This window comes from Tamandua tetradactyla, chromosome 1 (assembly GCF_023851605.1).
Source record: "Tamandua tetradactyla isolate mTamTet1 chromosome 1, mTamTet1.pri, whole genome shotgun sequence".
Classification (NCBI taxonomy): domain Eukaryota; kingdom Metazoa; phylum Chordata; class Mammalia; order Pilosa; family Myrmecophagidae; genus Tamandua; species Tamandua tetradactyla.
In genome coordinates, this window is record NC_135327.1 from 94,346,461 (window position 1) to 94,366,884 (window position 20,424).

Here is a 20,424-nt window from a genome sequence, read left to right on the forward strand (position 1 = left end):
AAAAAAGTGCCCACGTGTTTGGAGAAACGGAAATAACAATGGAGACACGTGGAGAGGTGAGAGGCAGGGTTGAAAGAGAGCAGGTTGGAAGGACAGGGTAGGAATTACCAAGGCAAGTTCGAGTCCAGGCATTAGTTCAGAAACCAGGTGACAAGGTTTCCACTGCCCAGGGCCCTTTTTCCTGGAGCTGGATGGGATTTTCTGTTGCTGACTGCCAACCACCACCCCTCCGGAGAGTTCTCGCCTCTGACCTCCCTGTCAGCAAGGACGAAACCACTTCTGGTCCAAACATGTGTGTGTCTGGAGTCATCAAGGACCAGGAAATTGCAGTCACTTCTCCGTTTGCCTATGCTGGTCTCTCTGTTCTGTGTAAAAGGGAAAAGGACCCTAGTTGCAAAACACAAAGCTTGCCTTTCAGAGATTAGCACTCTATTCTCAGGTGAGCCATCCAAAGAAGAGGGGATAAAAACACACTCACCATCAAATGAAAGATTAGCTACCCCTTCCACCTCTTGCTGGGGGGCGGGGGGGGGGGGGTGCCAGAGCAGTCGGGGCTGTCTGTGAGTTTAAAGAGGGATACGGGGAGAACAAACAGTGTTTGTGTCTCTTTCTAAATTACAGAGTGAGGGAAACCAGCCTGAGGGTGGGGGGTGGGGTGGGGGTGGGTCGGGGAGAGTCAAACATTATCCTTCACAAATGACAGTGAAGCCCTTTAAATTGCTGGATTTCATCCCTCACTTCACACCTCTCCTGCTTCTGATTTCACCTGGAAGAGTCCAGACACTTAGAAGCTTTGTTAAGAAGCTTTTAACCCCATCTTCTCTCCCCCTCACCCTTTATGCTTCCTTCAAAAAGGAAAAAAAAAAATACAACCGAAACACCATTTTAAAAATGGGAAGTTCACTAGTCTTTTTTTTTTTTTTAATACCACAAAAGCAGAAGAAAAGTACAGGACTGCAATTTATTATTATTATTTTGTTAGTGAGCACTGATTTTGCTGCACTATCCTGTTCTTTCTTAACAGACCACGGGCCCTTACCTTGCCTTTTTGTGACCAGTGGCTCAGTTAGGTGATGCAAACAAATGTCTCTTTGCTTGCTGCAAAGCAGAGATGATCCTGACGTGTAAACTGTTCTGTTACAAGCATGGGATTTAAATCTCAGCTTCAGGGAATATCACCGATATTCTTAAGGTAAAGAGTTAAAATTAAAAGCAAGGTTTGCTCAACAGTCTGCCTGGCCTGGGGGGAGGGGGTGGAGAGGGTAGGGAAGAGCTTTCTCGAGCAGGCTGCCCTGTAGCACGACATCCTCAATTGATGCTGATGCCACCGTGCTCCCAGTGACACCTTTATCAAGGCAGGCAGCTCTGAATTAGAGGTGATCAGCCATAATTACAGCTGGCGCCACTGAAGCCCAGTCGCCTGACAGCGGCAAATGTGGTTGTTATAAAGTTTGGTCCACCATGTCAGCGGCCTGTATAACTCATTTACGTCTGACTCGCCAAGCAGCCATTGATTTTTCTTCTGCTGCAGGGGATAAATAAAACAAAATTTTCAATAGCTCTTACCAGACTTTATACTTCGGGTCAGGTTGACAAGATTTTATATAAACTACTTTCTCCTTAAAAAAAAAAAAAAAAAACAGCATGTCGGTTAGTATACTAAGGAATTTTGCTTTCCTTTCTCTGCATCACCCCTTCTCCTTAGTTTTTATATCTAGATGTTTCTTTAGGTCATTAATTTATCAAAATGGACACACTACTCGGTGGAGCTTTCCACATGTACAGCTTCCTGTAAGCTCAGAGGGAAAATGCTCCCCTAGGGGATTTTTCTTATGCCAGGTCACAGGGTTAGGTTCAGCTACTAGACAGGGATCCCTGGTTTTCTCAGTAAAGTAGGTGAAGGGGAATCCCGTGCTGTGGATGGAAAGTAACAAAGGAGACAATAGCTTTGGCCAGAGCCAGGCACGGACCTCTAATGAGAAACAGCAGTGTTGCTGCTTCTGCCAAGGGGAGGAAGAGGCCAAGGAAGTCCGAAGGTGGCAAGTGTGCCTCCGGTCAGAGAGTGATGTGGCCGATGGGTTCCCTGCTTCCAGAAACCAGCCAGACTCGAAGGGCCCAGAAACGTCCACCTGCACCTGGCCACACTGCCACAAAGCCAGGGGGGTGTTAGAGCGCACTGATGTTCCAATGACACTTCTTTGGAGCATCAGCCTGAGTTTAAATCACTCCCAGAGTTCAAACGGGTCTGAATATTTACATTTACACTTGCTGGTCCCAACCTCAGTGCCCCCACCTGCACAGTCAAATTAAGCATATACACTGGATGCTGGATTTCTCCCGCTTGAAAAGGAACTCCTCTTTCCCATTTTCCTTCGTGTGAGCAGCTAATATAGAGAATATCCTTTTCCCAAAAGGAAATTCCTCTCAAACTTAAGTTTCCTTTTTCACCCATTTGGCCTTCTCGTCGCCTCTCCCCACAGCCCACCCTATCTGTTTCTCTGAAGAAGGGGGGCTCTTTGGAGATAGGAATTGTAAGATGCCGTAATTCCAGCCGGAGCCTTCTTAGAAGGAGTCCAGGCCAGCAGGCCAGGCCTCCAGATTAGCTGGTGTGCAGGAATGCATACAGCTCCCGCCCCTGCAGGACGTTTCATCCTTGGGGAGAGGGTGGTGGGTACAGCGCAGCTGTTCGGTGTAACTCACTCACATACTCCCAGCTCCTGATGAAATGTTCGGCTCCAAAGCGGTGGAAATCGCTGAGATTTGAGCTCAGAGTTCAGAATGCTTTTGGACCATCTCCAAAACAATCCGATACAAAAGGCACAACTTGCTTTACAGGGACTGAAGGACGCAAACGCAAACGTGTGCTTGGGTGAGTTTTTGAGTTCAAACGCAGCAAGTATAAGAAACAATAAAGATCCTTTTAGGCTTAAAATTACTCTCCTCGAGGAAAAGCATATCATCTTCTTTCAGGCATTGTTTTTAAAATTTAACCCATGATTCCTGTAGTCCCAGTGGAGTTTGAGGGGCCAGATAATTTCAGAGTTAAATAAGCTGTAATGACTATCACATGGACCCAGCCATAAACCTAGCATTAAAAATTATTCAGAAAAAGTGGCATCCCTTCCTTTTTAAATTTACAATAACCATCCAGGTGGTTTTCTAAGGCCTCCTTTGCAAATTGCTTCCAGTGAACCTTCCGGTCACAGACCACTGCACACCCACGTGGTGTCACTCAGCATTCTCTTCAACTTGGGTGTCCGTGTTTTCACAGTGGACAGAGGCTGTGGTGCTGTCCAGGTGAACCTGTGCAGCATGCATCTTGGAGACAGAAATCCCTCACCATGTGCAAGGAGGCCCAGAGGGTCTGCTTGTCTAGATTGTTGGGCTGCTAAAGCCAGCTCCAGATGTACTCCTGGGGAGAAAGCAAGTCAATGGACTGTCTTTGGTTACTTCTGTTTTGTACTTCGCTGCAACTCCTTTAGCCAGCCCTGGCACCAAGTATCTTCAGGCAACTCACTGGTCTTTCCTGCGTTAAGATGTATTCGGGTTGTACTAGAGTGGTGGTGTTGAATGTGTCTAGCCAAAGGAATGACTCTCTCATTATGGAGGCATCAGAAAATCTTAGGAGTAGGTACTGGGAGGTTATGAGAGTCCTTTAATCACTCCTAAAATATTATTGTTGATTCTGCCTCAGAGTTGTTCCTCACCACCACCAACTACCTTGTATTCCATCTTTAAAATGTGTATAATACTCTATCACTTTGAACCTGTCACGGTGTCGGAAAGGCAGTCAACACTCAATGAATATTTGTTGAACAGATGCATGAGTGAATGAATCCTATCCTATCTTCAGAAATCACCTTTTCCATGAAACCCTTCAGGCTAGGGTAGGAGTGTCCATTTCTCTTTTCTTCCATGGCATCCTGGGCCAGATTCCATGCCAGCAATAAGCCACTGATGGAAAGCACCTGTTTCCATGACCATCTTCCTCAGTAGTCAGTTTCTTCAGAGGAGAGGCCTTTGTATCCCTAGCACTTAGCAAATTCCTGGTTCACACATAGTAGGTCCTTAAGAAATGTTACTGAAATGGGTCAGCCTGCTGAGTCTTCCTGGATATTTCCTCTAGAAAGTTATTTATCCCTTTTAAATTCCTGTTTACCCTCTTCCTGTGTTTTCCTTAATGTCTGAAGCATCTAGAAAACTTGTAATAATAAGAAAATCCTAGAAAACTTACTGGCTGACTTTATCCATCTCTGCACTGACCCTTTTCTCCTAAGGGCCTTCAATTCCTCTTACTACCTTTTTCCCAGGACCACACGTCAGAGACGCCAGAATGAGCACTCTACAGTTTCTAATGAAACAGTTAACACTAGGCTGTTTCTGCCAGTCTCCTACAGGGGAATTGAAACTTTGGGTGAGGGGGGCTGGGCATTCTCCTATTGGTTGGGTGCTTCTTGCATAGTTGCTGAAGCTCCCTAAGAAAAGGGTGTGCCGGTTTGAAAGTATTACATACCCCAGAAAAGCCATGTTTTAATCCTGATCCAATCTTATGAGGGCAGCTGTTTCTTTTAATCTTGGGTCAATACTGTAGGTTGGAATCTTTTGATTAGATTATCTCACTGAGATGTGAAGTGCCCAATTGTGGTTAAGACCTTTGATTAGATGGAGATGTGGCTCCACCCATTCCAAGTGGGTCTTGATTAGTTTCCTGGAATCCTTTAAAAGAGGAAATATTTTGGAGTGAACCAGAAATGACAGAAGCCTCAGAGCCTACAGAGAGAGCTGATAGAAACTTCAGAGCAGAGCTGACACAGATGACAACACTTGGAGAACAGAAGCATGGATGTTTGGAGATGCTTGGAGCCCAGCAGACGTTGCCATGAGATGTTAAGCAAGCCAGAACCTGGAGAGAGCCAAGGGAAGCCAAGAGGTGAAAGCCAGCCCCAGAGAAGCAAAGTCACAGGAACCCCCATAAGAACAGAGGCTGAAAGCAACAGAGCCCAGGAACAAGGGTCCAGTAGATGCCAGTCACATGACTACCCACCTGACAGAGGAGTTCTTGACCCCTAGGTCTTTCTTGAGTGAAGGGCACCTCTTGTTTGTGCCTTAATTTGGATACTTTCACTTCCTTAGAACTATAGTAACTTACGAAATTCCTTTCATAAAAGCTATTCCGTTTCTGGTATACTGCATTCCGGCAGCTTGCAAACTAGAATAAAGGGAGACCACCACCAGGGCTTATTCATCACCACAGCAATGGTGGTATCAGTTCCAACCAAACAGTCCCAACAATTCAGGGTTGGGACCTGGAGGAACACAACAGCAACAACAAATGGTGGAGGACAGGAAGCCCAAGCGCTTGGAGGTAGAAGCACACATAGAGTACATACATGGAGCATACACAGAGCCTGGTGATGTGGCCAGAACTCACGCTCTCGTGTTGAATGGAGGCAGCACAGGGCAGAGTAAGTGACCAGGACTGGCTTAGGAGCAATTATGCTTGAGAGAGGTGGGCAACTTGTGAAGTGTGAGAAAGAGGCCTCCAATGCAGGATTTGTGGATAACCTTAGCAAGGGGCTATAATCCACCAAATCTCCACTTTCCCTTTGACAAAGTGAGGGTGACCAGGAGGAGGTACTCACTCTCAGGGGTGTGCAGATGTGGGCTATTACCAACCCTGAGAGTGAAAGTGAGTGCCTCCTTAAATTGTGCGCCCTAGGAACCTCACTTGCCTCATCCTAGTCCAGGCCCTGCATGGCGACGGCTTACTACTTCCTCCTGGGTACTTCGGAAACATGGGTAGGGTTAGTAAAACCATATCAGGAGACGCTCTGGGCCTCCCTGGGTGGCTGTGGGGAAAGGGTGATGCATGCAACAGATTGGACTTTTCCTTGGAAGGGTTACCTTTCATTGATCTTTCCTTCTTCTCAGCTTCATGTCTTTTAGCGTTCCATTCTGTTTCACCCCACCAGATTTACTGTTCGTATGAAGCATCACGATTATGGCCTTTGCTATTGCCTCTGGTAGCATTTGTGAAAGGTAATCCTTTATTTTCTTGGTTTGTAGCTCTCACGTATATGTACACACATACACACACACACATTCATTCTGCCGACATTTATTGAGCATCTATTCTGTGCTGTGTGCTGTGTTTGATATCCCACAGACATCTGTCCTTTTCATCCTTTCAGCAACACTATGCAGCAGGCACATCCATTAGCTCCATTTGATGGATGAAGAAACTGACTTAGAGGATGAGGTATGTTGCCTAAATGCCACACTGCGAGTCAATGGTGGAGCTGAGATTTGAACTACATCTGTTGAATACCAAAGTCTCAGACACTTCCACAACATCTCACTGCTTTGTATCAGCACACAAAACCCCTGCACAACCCAGGTACTCCCCCTGTGCTCCAGAGGTAAGCAATGGTCCTGGCTCAGCAATCAGGAGGGGGAATGTGGGAAGGAGGGTGTCTTCTGGTCAGAAAGATCTTCCAAGAGGAGGGTCAGGATAGAAGCAGAGAAGAAAGGAGACTTTCTATAGCATCCCATCAAAAGGTAAGAAATACAGAAGTCCACTTCCCTGAGACTTACACCACTGAGCCTGATTTCTGCCACCTTCCCTTCCCACCCTGAAATCTCATCAGGGGCCACACTCAGGACCAGCACTGTAGCTAAATACCCATCGTTCTCCTGGTGCTGCCACATGGCTGGTTTCTGAAGGTCTCTTTTTCTTGGTGGGTCTCCCCATTTCACATGAGGAAACCAGATTACCATTTGCCGAGAAAAAAATGGTCCATGGGGACTTTCATAATCAGTAAAAAAAAATACCATCCACTTGTACGTTATGAATTACAAGCACTGGGCTGTCTTCTTTTTGAGTATTCCCCCCAAATACACACACCAAGGCCTTCTCTAAAAGATTACTTACTTGTTTGGAGGACAACCCTGACAATCTACTCCACTGGTCATTTTCATTGCTAAACATTTGTAAATGAAAAAAAAAAAAAAACACACAGAAAACTACCAAAGTCATAATGAGTTTGAAGAGGTTTGGGGAGGTATATGAAGAAAAAAAAAAGGAAGGCTTAAACTCAGGAATTGTATTTCTGGTTTCATTTTTTTCCCACAGGGATTCCAGCTGTAGGGCTCGGTTTGTATTTAAGAACTGACCTTACCCTGAGTGGAGAGGTTCGCCAGCACTGCTTTATGAAGAGGGTTTCTGCAAGGAGAATTAGCATGCGAACACTTTTGCCTGGAGGGGACAAGAGGAGGTTTTTTTTTTTCAAACTTCAAATATGAAGCTCTTGGGCCTTCCAAATGAAATTATCTGTGTTTTTATTAACAGGGCTCCCGAGTTAAAAAGTTGGTTTTGATCAGAGGGAATCAATGAAAGAGAAAACTCCTGACATAATATTTTGGTTTCCAAACCCACTTCCACATTCTACTGTCCCTCTCAGCCCCGTGCATGACTGTGGTTTCTGTATTTACACCAGAATCCCGGACAGAGAGCTGCAGTCAATCCTGCTGTATGCTGAAGTTAGACCCTCAACTGTAAGAAAATGATCACGGCAACTGTTTCATAACCATTGGTATATTTTTCTGTCTCTCTAGAGGTGCAATACTGTAAGATTTATGAATAATTTACAACAGGGGACATGGATATTATGATGCCCAAGGTGTCTTAAGGTTTGAGAGTAAAAGATCCTCGATTTCTCTTTTCCCACAAACTTGAGGATTCCTCTGGCAATAATAGAAAGAGGGAGAAAAATGAGGTTCAAGCAGCATTTGAGTCAATTTGAGTGCCCACTTTCTTTCTTTTCACACCCACCAAAACTGGAATGCACGTTTATAAGGTGGGATCAGCTCACACCCTTCTTGGGTAACAGTCCTCTTTGAGAACCTAATGAAAGCTTGGACCTTTCAACCATGGACTCCAGGTCAATAACCACCAAGAAAAAAAGTATGCTCTCTTTGTAGTAAACTTCAAACTGTGCTCCTTTCCAGGCAAGGAGAAGCAGGCACACAGAGATGCACGTTGATGCCTTCCAGGCTGAGCTCTCCTCTAGCACTACCACCTGAAGTCCCAGGCCTTTTTTCTAGCTTTGTGAGTTTCTGATTTGGTGTGCTGGAGAATGTCTGGAGCACAGGTTAAATGCAGATTTGTGGGTACTCCCTCAGAGATTGTATAGGTCAAGGCGGGGCCTAAGAATATGGATTTTTAAGCAAAACTCCCTAGAGATTTTGATGCAGATGATCCAAAGACCACACTTAAAGAAAAAGTGATTTCTAGGTGGCCGTCCTACAGGTCAAAGGAATTTTATAAATAAAATAACAAGACAACCTAAAATAAACAAGTAAAAACATAAATGCATCATCCTGTAGCCCTGCTTTTTAGGCTCTAAAGGAAATGTGATTTCTTTGATCTCTTGGTGTTTTTTTTTTTTTAGAGTTAAAAAGTAGAGTTATCTTGCCCTAAAATTTTCAAGCTCTTAAAAATCAGCTATAGTGTTTTTTCCAAAACAGGAAGCATAAAGTGGATGGAAATAAAACATACGTGTTCACGGGAACATAACACCCATGTGAATGTCCTGTGGGATTAAGGGCTCCAGGACACCTGATAAGATTAGGGCTTCCTGAACTGCGGTCGGTTTCACAGGGCACTCCTCTCCAATGTTTACTATCAATCCTTCCAGATGTTTATTTTGCAATATTCCCACCTCCTAATGGGAAACTGAGAAAGTGGTGCTAATCACAGGAGGATGCGTTGGGGAGGGAAAGGAATACTTGTGGTGACCGAGGAGTCCACTGCGCAGGACCGTCTACCGCACCTTTGGCATAACTGCAGTACCTTTTCCAATTTTAGTTGAGCATCCGGGTAGCCCTGGTTCTGTATACAATGGAATGCTCCAGAGTTCTGTGCAGGGTTACCTTCTCCTTGATTTTACCCATCACTGTCTCCGAAAGGACAGTATAAAAGCTTTTCAAAGTCTTTTATTTTAACCCTTGTAAAGTGCAACGAACCCTTGAGAGGAGAAAGTGCCAGTCCATCCGCAGACCCAAAGAGAGTGATGGCTGAAGGGGAAAGAAGATTGCCATCTGTGAGTCATCAAGGGCTGCATCTATTACTAAGTGGGAATTAAGTGTCTGAATTACAATGATACTCCCTGGATAATTGCTGTTTGACCAACTCTCTGCCATATTAATACTGTCAGAGTTCCACAGAAACAGCTATTGAAACATAGACAGACAGACAGGCAGACGTGCACACACACACAGACACAGGGAACAAATAAACCAGGTAAGCCACAATGTCTAGGGGAACAACGCAACAGGAAACAGCAAAGCTCTAGGAGGTAAAAGACAGTGGACGTGAAAAATAGTGATGGTTATGATAAAAGCAGAGAGGCCTCTTAAGCATTTCTTTGGGCACTTTCCACCCTCCTTGCCTGGGACACTTATCCCCTTTCAGCTGGCTTGTTGCAGCTTTTTGTATCCATTTACTCAGAGAAGAGTTATGTTGACAGGAGAGTTGTCAAAATTTGGAGAATGAGGAGCTATTATCAACAATATTAATCTTTGAATAAAATAATTTTTGGGTCGCAGTCCTTGTTAAAGTTCTGGAAGGAGTCCTTTCAGAAATAGATCATCTACCAATGCCAGCAAAGTGCTTTTTCCATTTGGTGAATAGATGTCCTTTTGTTAACGTTTTAGAGACAAACTGACTCAAACCTGAGTTGTCATTGTACGAGCGTGAGTGTGTGTGCGCTTCGTCCCAAATGAAGTAGTTATCCACGATACACAGCGTAGCACAATTTTGCAAGGTTAGATGGTTTTGAATTTAAAAGTCCCCATAACTCAGTCTAGGGCACCAACGTTTTAATTTATCAAAGTTTCTATTATTTTAACAAAGGCTATTTGGTGTTACCTGATATCTCCTGGCCTAGCAAAGCCTCAGCAAAATCAGAATCCTTTTGTTTCTCTCTCATCTCCTCTTTCAATACCTCTCTCTACATTTCCTGATGGACCTTTGTGCTTACCTGGCTTCAAGTCATCTCATAAAAGATTTTAGTTATTAAAGGCAGATTTATCTTATCATGTATGCTGAGACCTTGAGGAAACCCCAAATCATGTCTCATGATGGTTTTTTAGACAGCAGGACAGAAGATGGTAGGGGAGCATTTCAATATAAGGATGCTACTGAAATTTTTTATTCTAGGTTTCAGAAATGCAGCAGGAAACAAAACAAAAAGAGTCTCAGACCTCATGAAGCCAGCATTCTAATAAAGAAGTAAACAATCATATAAATAATTTTAGATAATGATAACTGCTTTAAAGCAAACAGAACACGGTGATGAGATGGAGTTTCGAGTGTGGTGAAGCATTTTGGATAAGGTGCTCAGGAAAAAGAGATGACATTAGACCTGCGAACTGAATAATGAGCAGGAGCTGTGTGTAGTAACTGGGTAAGAAATGTGCAGAGAGAACCATCTGGCTAAGTGCCCTAAGGCAGGAAGGGATTCAGTGTGTGCTCCAGGCTTGGAGAGGAGAAGGCAAAGAGAGAACTTGGGAGGGGGAGGTAGGAGTCTTGTAGGCTATGGCGAGGAGTTTCTATTTTATTCTGGTTGTAGCGGGAAGCCACTGCAGAGACTAAAGAAGGAACTGACATGATGTGATTTTAAATTTAAACAAATTGCATTAACTGCTTGGAGAGTAAAGAATTCAGGTTTGGAGAAGAGATTCTGCTATAGTCCAGATGAGAGATGATGGAAGCTGGCATTATTAGGCTGATGGCAAAGGATATGGGTAAAAAAGGGCAGTGTGAGGCTAGAGAGTAGAGACAGAGCCAGCAGGACTAGTTGGTTGGCTACAGGGAACAAAGAAAAAGAGGAACCCAAGACGAATCCACATTTTTGGCCCAATCAATTGGGTAAAGGCTGTTGCTGTTAACTGTGCTGGGGAAGACTGGTGTTGCTGGTGATTTGGTGTGGGAGGAATCAAGAGTTTTGCCTTGCACATTGAATTTAAGATGCCTATTGGACATAAAATAGAAAAAATCAGGAAGGCAGAGGTATAGGAACTCCTGGGCTCAGTGGGGTGGTCAGGGCTAAAAACATCCACTGGGAACTGAGTCTTACTGACTGCCTGAAAAACCGCAGGCTGGATGGGGCTCAGAGACAGTCAGGTAAACAGAGTAGGATTAGCCAGTGGGTGGGGAGAAAAACAGGAAGGGGGGATGTGGTCCTGGAAGCCTGTTGAAGTACACCAGTCACTTCAGATGATGAGAAATTATGGATTTGTTAAAAAAAAAAAAATCAGCTATTCAGTCACTCCTGTGACTGCATTCTGTCTGGGAAGACAAAGATGGAAAGGCAATGGCGAGTTAGCCGAGTGCAGGAAGAGTTCCTCCTTCTTCCTACCACCTTTTTGCAAACCCAACAGCTCTTTCCTCATACTTGTACGTATCAAGAAAGCCAGTCTTACAATGCAGAAAATGTAAAACTCTTATTATGCAAGCAACAAAAGATAAGGAACCTTAAAAATATTCTGCCTGGGGCCAAAGGCTTTTAGATACCCTCTTGCCTGAGCAAGTTTCCCTTTCACAGTCACTGTTCATGGGAGAGTTACCTTTACCACCCAGATGAATATGCAGTATTCACCAGCAAGAGGTGAACTTCATGTCAGCGGGACTTCTGCTTTATTCGTGGTCATGTTTGAGATGCAGCAGAAATCATAACATTAAAATTACACCTGAGCATTAGATGGACAGGGAACAAGATGGAAAAGAAGGTCCTAAGAAATGTTTGTAAACAATAAACTTTATTAAAGTATGTGATTTTAATATCTCTATGACATTTCTCACTTGAAGATGGGCCCGGAATGGGTTCTAAGATCTGCTTCCCAGGAGGCAACAAGAACAGACATTTTCTAGATTTCTCTCCACCTGTAAGAACAGGTATCCTGGGGCAGGTTTAAAATGGGAAGGTCCGTCTGGAATGCATGATGACACCCATTCGTACTGTCTCTGTATTAGACCCAGGAGGCCCTCGGCAAAAAACAAAAGGAATGACTTGAGAAATTCACCAGACCTAATTTCAAAAACCAAATAGTAAATTTAAAAATTTGAGAGCTAAATTGTGGATGTTTTGATGAGAATCCTTACATTGTTTTTTTGGAGGCAAGGGGAGTTTGTACTATAGAGAGCCAACGTCACTGACAGCTAGTCTGCGAGACCAAGTGTTACAATGGTTATTTTAAATTTTGGGGAAAGGACAAGAAAAAAATCCTAAAATGTTCAAAGTATATTGTCAAGACAACTTCTTAGAGTATGAGAACATGAAGACTATAAAGTCCAGTTTTCTTCATTCTGCAGGTGAGAAAACAGGTTACAGAGAAATTAAGTCACTTGCTCACCAGGCCCAAAGACCTTCCTGGCGGTTCTTCAGAAAGTTAAATATAGAAATACCAAATGACCCGGTAGTCTTACTTCTAAGTATATACCCCCAAAGAACCAAAAGCAGGGACTTGTACAGATATTTGCCCACCAATGTTCATTGTGACGTTATTCACAATTGCCAAAAAATGGAAGCAGCCCAAGTGTCTAACAATGGATAAATGGATAAACAAAATGTGGTATAAACATACAGTGGAATATCCTTCAGTCTTGAAATGGAATGGAGTTCTGATACACGCGAGCACAGACGAACCCTGAAGACACCATGTTGAGTGAAATGAGCCAGACACAAAAGGGCAAATTATTTTAAGATCTCACTGATATGAAATCATTAGAATAAGGAAATTCGTAGAGTCAGAAAGTAGAGTACAGGTTACCAGGGGCTGGGGTGGGGGTAGGGAATGGAGAGTTGATGCTTAATTGGCACAATAAAGTAAGTCATACTACGCCCTTTTCTACCTATCTCAGCACTCTTTCTATTATACCACTGAGAAACAGTCTCATTCAGTGATTTTTACAGATTTCCTCTTGGCTTTGGGCTCTTGAGAGAGGAGGTTATGCCCTGAACAACATGTCAGCCCTGGGGCAACAGAAATGGCCATCAAAACAACAGCTGGGAGCCAGGGCATTTCCCCTTAACTGAGTCAAGACAGCCAGCCTCTCTGTCAATCGGAATTTGTCAAAGCCTATCTCACAGCACATTATTAAATGTCCTGATGTTTGTGTAACCAAATAAATGCATTATGAACAGGACACTTCTCTTGCAGTTCCCTACAACATCCTGGGTCTGTTCTTAGAAGTGGATTGAAAGCGGTAGGGATTCCGGTAGCAATAATATCAACTTATATTTGTTAAAAAGCAATGATACTGCATTCAGTCCTCCTAGAACTTTTCCCAAGGAGAAAGTAGAGGTGCTGTGACTTGGTCAAGAACACAGAGCTATTAACCAGATCCTAGGCCTTTTGTCTTCTATTCTAGTGCTTCTAACATCATAACATTTTTCTCCTTTCTGATGTCCTGGATGTGTGTTATTTTAGTTTAGAAAGTGAGTTTTACATTTGGTTGGCTGGGGTGGTTGGGAATTTTGAGATAGGAAAGAATAAGGACATGTAATAATAATCATGATGATTATAAAAAATAAACGCTAACTATTAAGTCCTTACTACATACTAAGAATTGTGCTAAGAGCCTTACTGTAATACCTCACAAAACTCTAAAAGCAAATCTGGCTGGTATTATTATTGTTCTTTTACAGAAAAGTTCAGAGAGATTAAGTAACTTGCCCTAGGTTACACAGCTGGCAAATGGCAGAGTCAACTCACAAACGAACACAGGCAGTGGATTGATGCACTTCTGCTCTAACCCACCATACTGCATTGCCTTTTCAGTACATTAAACAAGACAAAGAAACACTGAAAGACTCAATTCTTCTTTTTTTGGCTTCTCTGTCTCTTGTTTTATCCTTCATATGTTGATTGGCAACTGAGCAGTCCATATCCTACCAGAATTGGAGAAGTACTTGAGACAGGGAAAAGGCCATGACACTCTTGCTTCTTCTCTGACAATCTGGAAAATGACAATTACTCTTTTCTAGTTAAAGCTAGAAACATCTAAAACCGCCCCAATCTAGACTAACTGTACCAGAAATTATGCTTGTGCTAATAAAGCAAGTCATAAGAGAACCTCTGTTTTCTGAGAAGTCAAGAGAAGAGATCATGGAAAGCAGGAAACATATTTCTAAATCGGAAGTGTCTGAATTCATTTTGCAACAAATGTCACTAAATAACTCATCCAATCCAGTACATACTTTTGCATAATAGATTGTTGTAGAAAATGTAATTGTGACTTCATCAAAAAAGCATGCTGCTATGGATGTGTGGAAAAATACATGCATACCACATAAACATGCACAAATCTACATATTTCTATATTAGTGACTTTTTTGTTGTTTTGACTCGAATTGATTCGTACTCTCAGGATTTGTAGGGGATCATGAGAGATATGTGGAATTAAAAACGAACTTTGGACAATTACCTCATATAAGCTATATATTTCCTAATGCCTTACTCTTTGTATACAAGTATTCATAGATGAAAATACAGTTTATATTATATAAATCATGTTTCTCTTACTCTGCATTAATGACTATAGAATAATATTTCCAATGATAGAGAGACAGCAGGCTATAGAATCCCAAATGCATGATAATGGTCTTAATGGAGAGATACATGTAAAGTCACTGACTAAAAAGGCAGAGAAGGGGGTGCAAGGGTAGTTCAGTGGTAGAATTCTTGCCTGCCATGCGGGAGACCTGGGTTCGATTCCTAGCCCATGCACTTCCCAAACAAACAAGCATAATTTTTGTTTTTAACCAAACAAAAAACAATCAAACAAAAATTCAACAAATGGTGCTGCAATAACGGGGTACGCACATGGAAAAACAATGAAATGTGACCTCTACCATACAGCATACAGAAGAAAAAATAAAAAGGCAGAGAACTCAAATAAGCACTTTTTGAATGTGCGCCTACCCGTCTTAAAAACATTTGACTTTCGATCACGTGTCAGCAGAACACTGAGAATGAGTTCAAGCTGGATGAGATGGCAGGAGAGCTGGTGCAGAAAGCGAGCAAAGAAGCCACGGGAACTGGGCTCTCCCCTGCTGTGGCTGGTGCACCCAGCGGGGCCCCTGGTTCAAGCGGTGGGCTACATGCTGAGTTCCAATTTTCAGAAGTTGTGCAGATACTACAGAGCGTTTTCCATATGCTCTCCACCCTGCTTCCCTAATACTACCATCTTGTATATCCCTGGTACCTTTAACAAAACTGAGGAATGCATGCCAGTCCAATACTATTAACTAAACAGCATACTTTATTTGGATTTTGCCAGTTTTTCCACTAATGTACCCCATTCTGTGGCAGGATCCAATCCAGGATCTCACCATAATGGGGTTTTAATAATTTTATCCCCTTTTTCAAAAGCAGGCTCTCAGTTGATTGCCAACCAAAGTTAGTGTTCTTTAGTTATTTTGTTGCATCTTATCATTTTAAAGTTACCTGTCCAACTTCTTCAAGTTGGACCCTGGAAAGTCTGGCTGGAACCAAACTGGGCACGTTATAAATTTTGACATTCTCTGCTATTTCTAACAGCCACAATCTTGCTCAGGCTGTTCCCTCTGCTTCAAATACCTTCTGCTGCTTGCGACTCTACCTTTTGATTCCAGGCTTCATGTCAAATGCTTTCTACTTCAAGAAAGCATTCCTGGCTCCTCAAGTTAGATATAGTATTCCTGACCCAAGAACCCCTAGTGCACAGCGTTGGCACATTTCTTCTGTTGCATATGGGAAGGTGTCATGGCATAGGGCATCAGAGCAGGGCGTTCGGGAAGCAGCAAGGTCTGGACAGCTGAGGATCAGCAGGAGGACCCTGGCCCCTGAAGGAGGGAGGTGAAGGCAGTGGCTGGATGCAGCCTTTGCAGTGAATTCGAAAACAGACTTCACACTCCCACCCACTGGTGAGATCCAATGCCCTAGGGTGCTTGAGGCATAACAATTTAACTTGAGCCTCGTTTAGATTTACATCACATAATAAAAATATTATAAAGAGCAGATTACTTCTTCCCTATCACACTGCATTACTTTAACTGAAATAAGCCTGTTTTCACCCAATCGTCATTTAAAGGAAAACCTAACTCTTGGTAAACTCTTTTTCTGTTTTGATTTCTGTAGCTGGTCTTGCCTTCTTTTCTTCATCAAAGATTATAATAAGTAATTTTTTTTGTAGCACTAACTTTAGGGGAAACATATTTATTTCATTGACTAGAACAACTGTTTTATAGTTTTACAATCCTATACTAATTTGCATACTTATGATAGCATCCTATATAGTTATATATAAAATTAAAATAATTAAATAAAAAATGAAACTTTTCGCATTGCCAGAGATGTTTATAAAAACCAGGCAATGGAAAAGGATATATATGACCCTTCATGTTAGAATGCAGAATACTGATTTTTTTTTTTGCTACATTTGAGGGAAAAAAAGTGCTGTTTTTTATTAGTTTCCTTATATATCTTTTAGCTTAAGGTAGAAAGGAAATTTAATAAAAACTGAACAGTGCAAAGTGAGATCATGCCTTAGACCTGCAAGGGAAACTTCATGAAGTTTCTTTATGTATCCTCCCAGCAATAAGTCCTGTAACAAGTAGCATTTAATAGACACTTAAATGTAATACAATCTGAATATAGAGCATTGTATGAAAGTTTGATTTTTGTATATGACTATGCAGTATTCAAGGCTGGGAAAATTATATGAGAAGACATATGATTAACTGAATGTGACTAAAAGGCAGACAAGGCAGAGCATACATTTTTAAACCTTTAATTATCTCATACAATGTAACTGTTTTCCTTTGTAAAGGAAAATAAAAAGTTTAGAAAAATCTGTTAATAAGAACAGAATATTTCACCGCTTGCAGCTTTTGAACAGTCCATAAACATATCCCCAAACAAAAATATAAATACACACTGAATTCAAGTTCTTTGAACAGATACTTGATTTTGCTTCCCAAGTACTGTCATTTTAGAGACACATTTAGAGGTTTTAAAAACTGTTGTATAGATAAATGTTTATTTTATTTTCAAATTAGAAATATTTAGAAAGTTTACAAATAAACAGAACAAATTTTCATCTTACATAGCACTGAGAATTTGGAGAATTTTTAAGCTTTCACCTATTTTCCTTCCACCCTCCCTCTCTCCTGTCCTTCCTGCCTGCCATTCTCCCTTCTTTCACCCTCTTTCGTTTTTTTATCCATTAAAAAAAAAATCATCCAATGAGACTTTCTTAGAGAATGATCCCTATCCCAAAGAAAATATTTGAACAAATTTATTCATGTCTTTGGTTTACCAAGGATATAATTTCACTGAAGATAGGAAATATACCCATAGCTACTCTTCCATCTTAACAAGTGTTTTATACTCCAAAAGCATTTTAAAAATTCTGTATCTTTAAGAATTTGAATACCCTCAAAACAGCAGCTTCTAGACTGACTCACAGTAGCATTTTAGTAGCAAACAACAAAATTTGATAGCAGTTTCAAACAACTAGGAGTGAAGGGCATATGCTTTTAAGAACACACACTAAGTAAAAGGCTGTCTGGTGTCTCTGTCTGGCATTACAGGAGGATGCGTGGCCCCACACAGTGACTGCAGGCATCGGATAACTTTGTTATTGAGAACACTTCTTCTGCATTTGTTTAGTGTGGGCAATTCAGGGGCAAGGCAGGACCTTCCACAAGCTCCCAAGAACATCCCATTTTTGTTTCCACAACAAAGGAGATGCCTAGATAGCATCAGCAATGACCCACTTGAATGACTTCACCCAAGCAAAAATCAAGACAACCAAGCCAAGACACAATAAAATAATGAGGGGAAACTTGCTGAGTTTGTTGAAAAAAGAATTTGACCTACAAGGGATCACTTCTCTCCTGTTTCTGTGGCTACCATCCATGTCTTTGGGCCACCCCTATCTTTTTGTTTAAAAATTTTTCCATCTTTTTTTTTAAAGCAACCAAAAAAGCTGCGTCTGTCTATGTGAAGGACCCGTTAACACCAGGAAAGGAGAGTGATTTGGGACCGACTCAGAGCCCAAGAACTACCCACTGAATCATCACTGACACCTCCAGGGTGTCTTTGGAGGTCTACCCTAAGAACATGCACCGAGCCCAACCCTGCTCAGCTTATGAAAGCTTAGCTGAAGGTGGTATGGCCGCCAGCCATATTACTCATTGGGGATATTGAGTCATATACATTTATAAGGGGTGGGCACAGAACATTAAATATCCCTAAGATGTTTTGTAGCTTGAATGAAGCTGGTGAGCCACAGAGTGATGGGGGTCAATTCCTGATTGTGGGTAGAACATGCAAGTTTAATTTTCGCAACATGCGTTTCTTGTTTATTATCCAAACTTTTGGCAATCACCCCTTGTAACACAACGTTTACACATTTCTAAATAAGAATGAGAGAGGGAAATGAAAAAAAAAAAAAAGGACAACAGAAAGTAGATTCTTTTGCTGTTTTCCCTTAGAAAGTTTACGTAGTTAGACCCATTGTGGGTGAATTAACTTTTACATGGGATTTTGAATATGTTTAAGGCATCAGAATCACTGGGTGCTTTCCCTTGTGCTTCAGACTTGCCTTTTAGTTCTACTTGTGTAAATTAACCCCAGAATTTGGATCATGCCCACAGTATGGCACCTGAGTTTCTACCAGACGCCTTTACCTGGCTTTCCATTCTAGCTGAATGTGATCTTTGAATAATGGCTTTGCAGGAAGAGGAATCTTCTGTTTTCTCAATCACTATTTGCTGAGATTTATAGGTTCAAACCATTTTTTTTTCTCATATCCTTCCCTAAATTACCCTTTTCTACCAAAAAGAAAAAAAAAAAGCCTGATAGAACTTGCTTGTCTTTCTTCCCCCACCCCCACCCCCACCTTCTTTATAAAGTTCCTAAATACATTCTTTTTAGGTTTTATTTAAACTGGGGCATTTGGTAAGCTGATAGTTATAGCATGCTCACAGCTGTGGGAAAAATGACATAAAAAATAACCAGCTCAGAAAAATGGCCCATGCACAACATCTTTGAGTTTTTATGTTTTATTAGCAATTTGGACTCATTACTGTTTGGGGGAGGAAGGAAGGGAGGTAGATGTTTCTGCAAGTTGTTTCTTTAATGTATTAAGCAGAGTTTTCCAATCAGATTTAATGTGTCTCTCCGCCCAGTCCTCTTAGCTGGGCTGCAGGAGACCCAGGTTGATGACCAACAGTCCCTCACAACCCAACTCCACAACCCCACCCTCCTGCCCTCCTCTCCTGCCTCCCCTCCTCGTTGTCCTTCCTTGAAATTCGTTATCCAGCAGGAGAATTCGATATCCAGAAATCGAGTTAGGTATTTCATGAAGCCTGCATAGGAAATTGAGATAGCCTCCTTCCCCAAACATGCTCTCTGATCTTTCCCTACTTTTGTCTTGGGAGCCTTTTGGGCAAAGGTGAGGTTACCGCTTGGTCACAGCTACCACAATGTCACTGTGGTTTTAAGTCACGACGGCCAAGAAAGAACACAGCACTAGTTAATAGCCTGTGGTCACAGACTTCCCTGACACAACACTTAGCCAGGTCTGTCCTTCTTTCAGAATCTTCATTATTTATTTGTGCACGTTCTGGGACTTCTGGGGAAAATATATTATCTCTAAAACTCCCTTCCCTTTCCTATTTGCTCTCCCATGGTATTAATTCCTGCCCCCCTCCCCACACCTGACAATTTCTTCTTAACAGGGCTGTCCATTTTGTTATGGGAAAGCACTAATGCACACTAGGAGAGTTCTGTTCCTAATCTTTTAGGGCTCTTAGAGAATCTTTAGAATATAAAAATAAACTGCATAATGAAATATTCTTCTGTGGCAAACCTCAGGAAAATCACCAATTATCACATTTGAGAAAAAGATGCAGGCATTGCGTCTTCCCTTCCAACTGCTACTCTGGCTCTAGGAACGTGGGAACCAGGATGGAGTGGGTCCATTTACTTAAACTGTCCTCTTTGGAGGCAGGGAGGGAGAGAAGTTAAAAAAGAAAAAAAGAAAAGAAAAGAAAGGAGGGTGGGAGGAGGGGAGGGAAGAAAAAAAATGATCGGTACTATTTTTTTTTTACATTTTTCCATGGATGAACACTATTTTCAAAGTCCTATATGGAACAGAAACTGGAAAAGATTTGTAATCTGAAATATTAAATCTTACTTGAAGGGACTGAATTATTAGCTCAGTGCTCATTGGTCTGATACATTCTAATTCTGCCTCTATCAACAAGATGGTTGGTTCAGCTTGCTTTTTCATGACTAACTTGATACCGCTTAAAAGGAAAAAGTAAGCAAGCAGAAAAATTCTGTATGGTGGATTTCTAAGGACAAGGTACA

General features: G+C 42.0%; 1 protein-coding gene across 5 annotated transcripts in view; it reads right to left on the minus strand.

Moving 5' to 3' along the window:
• CREB5 (cAMP responsive element binding protein 5) overlaps positions 1–20,424 on the minus strand; it is a 404,221-nt gene that overhangs the window by 128,830 nt on the left and 254,967 nt on the right. The window lies entirely within an intron of this gene.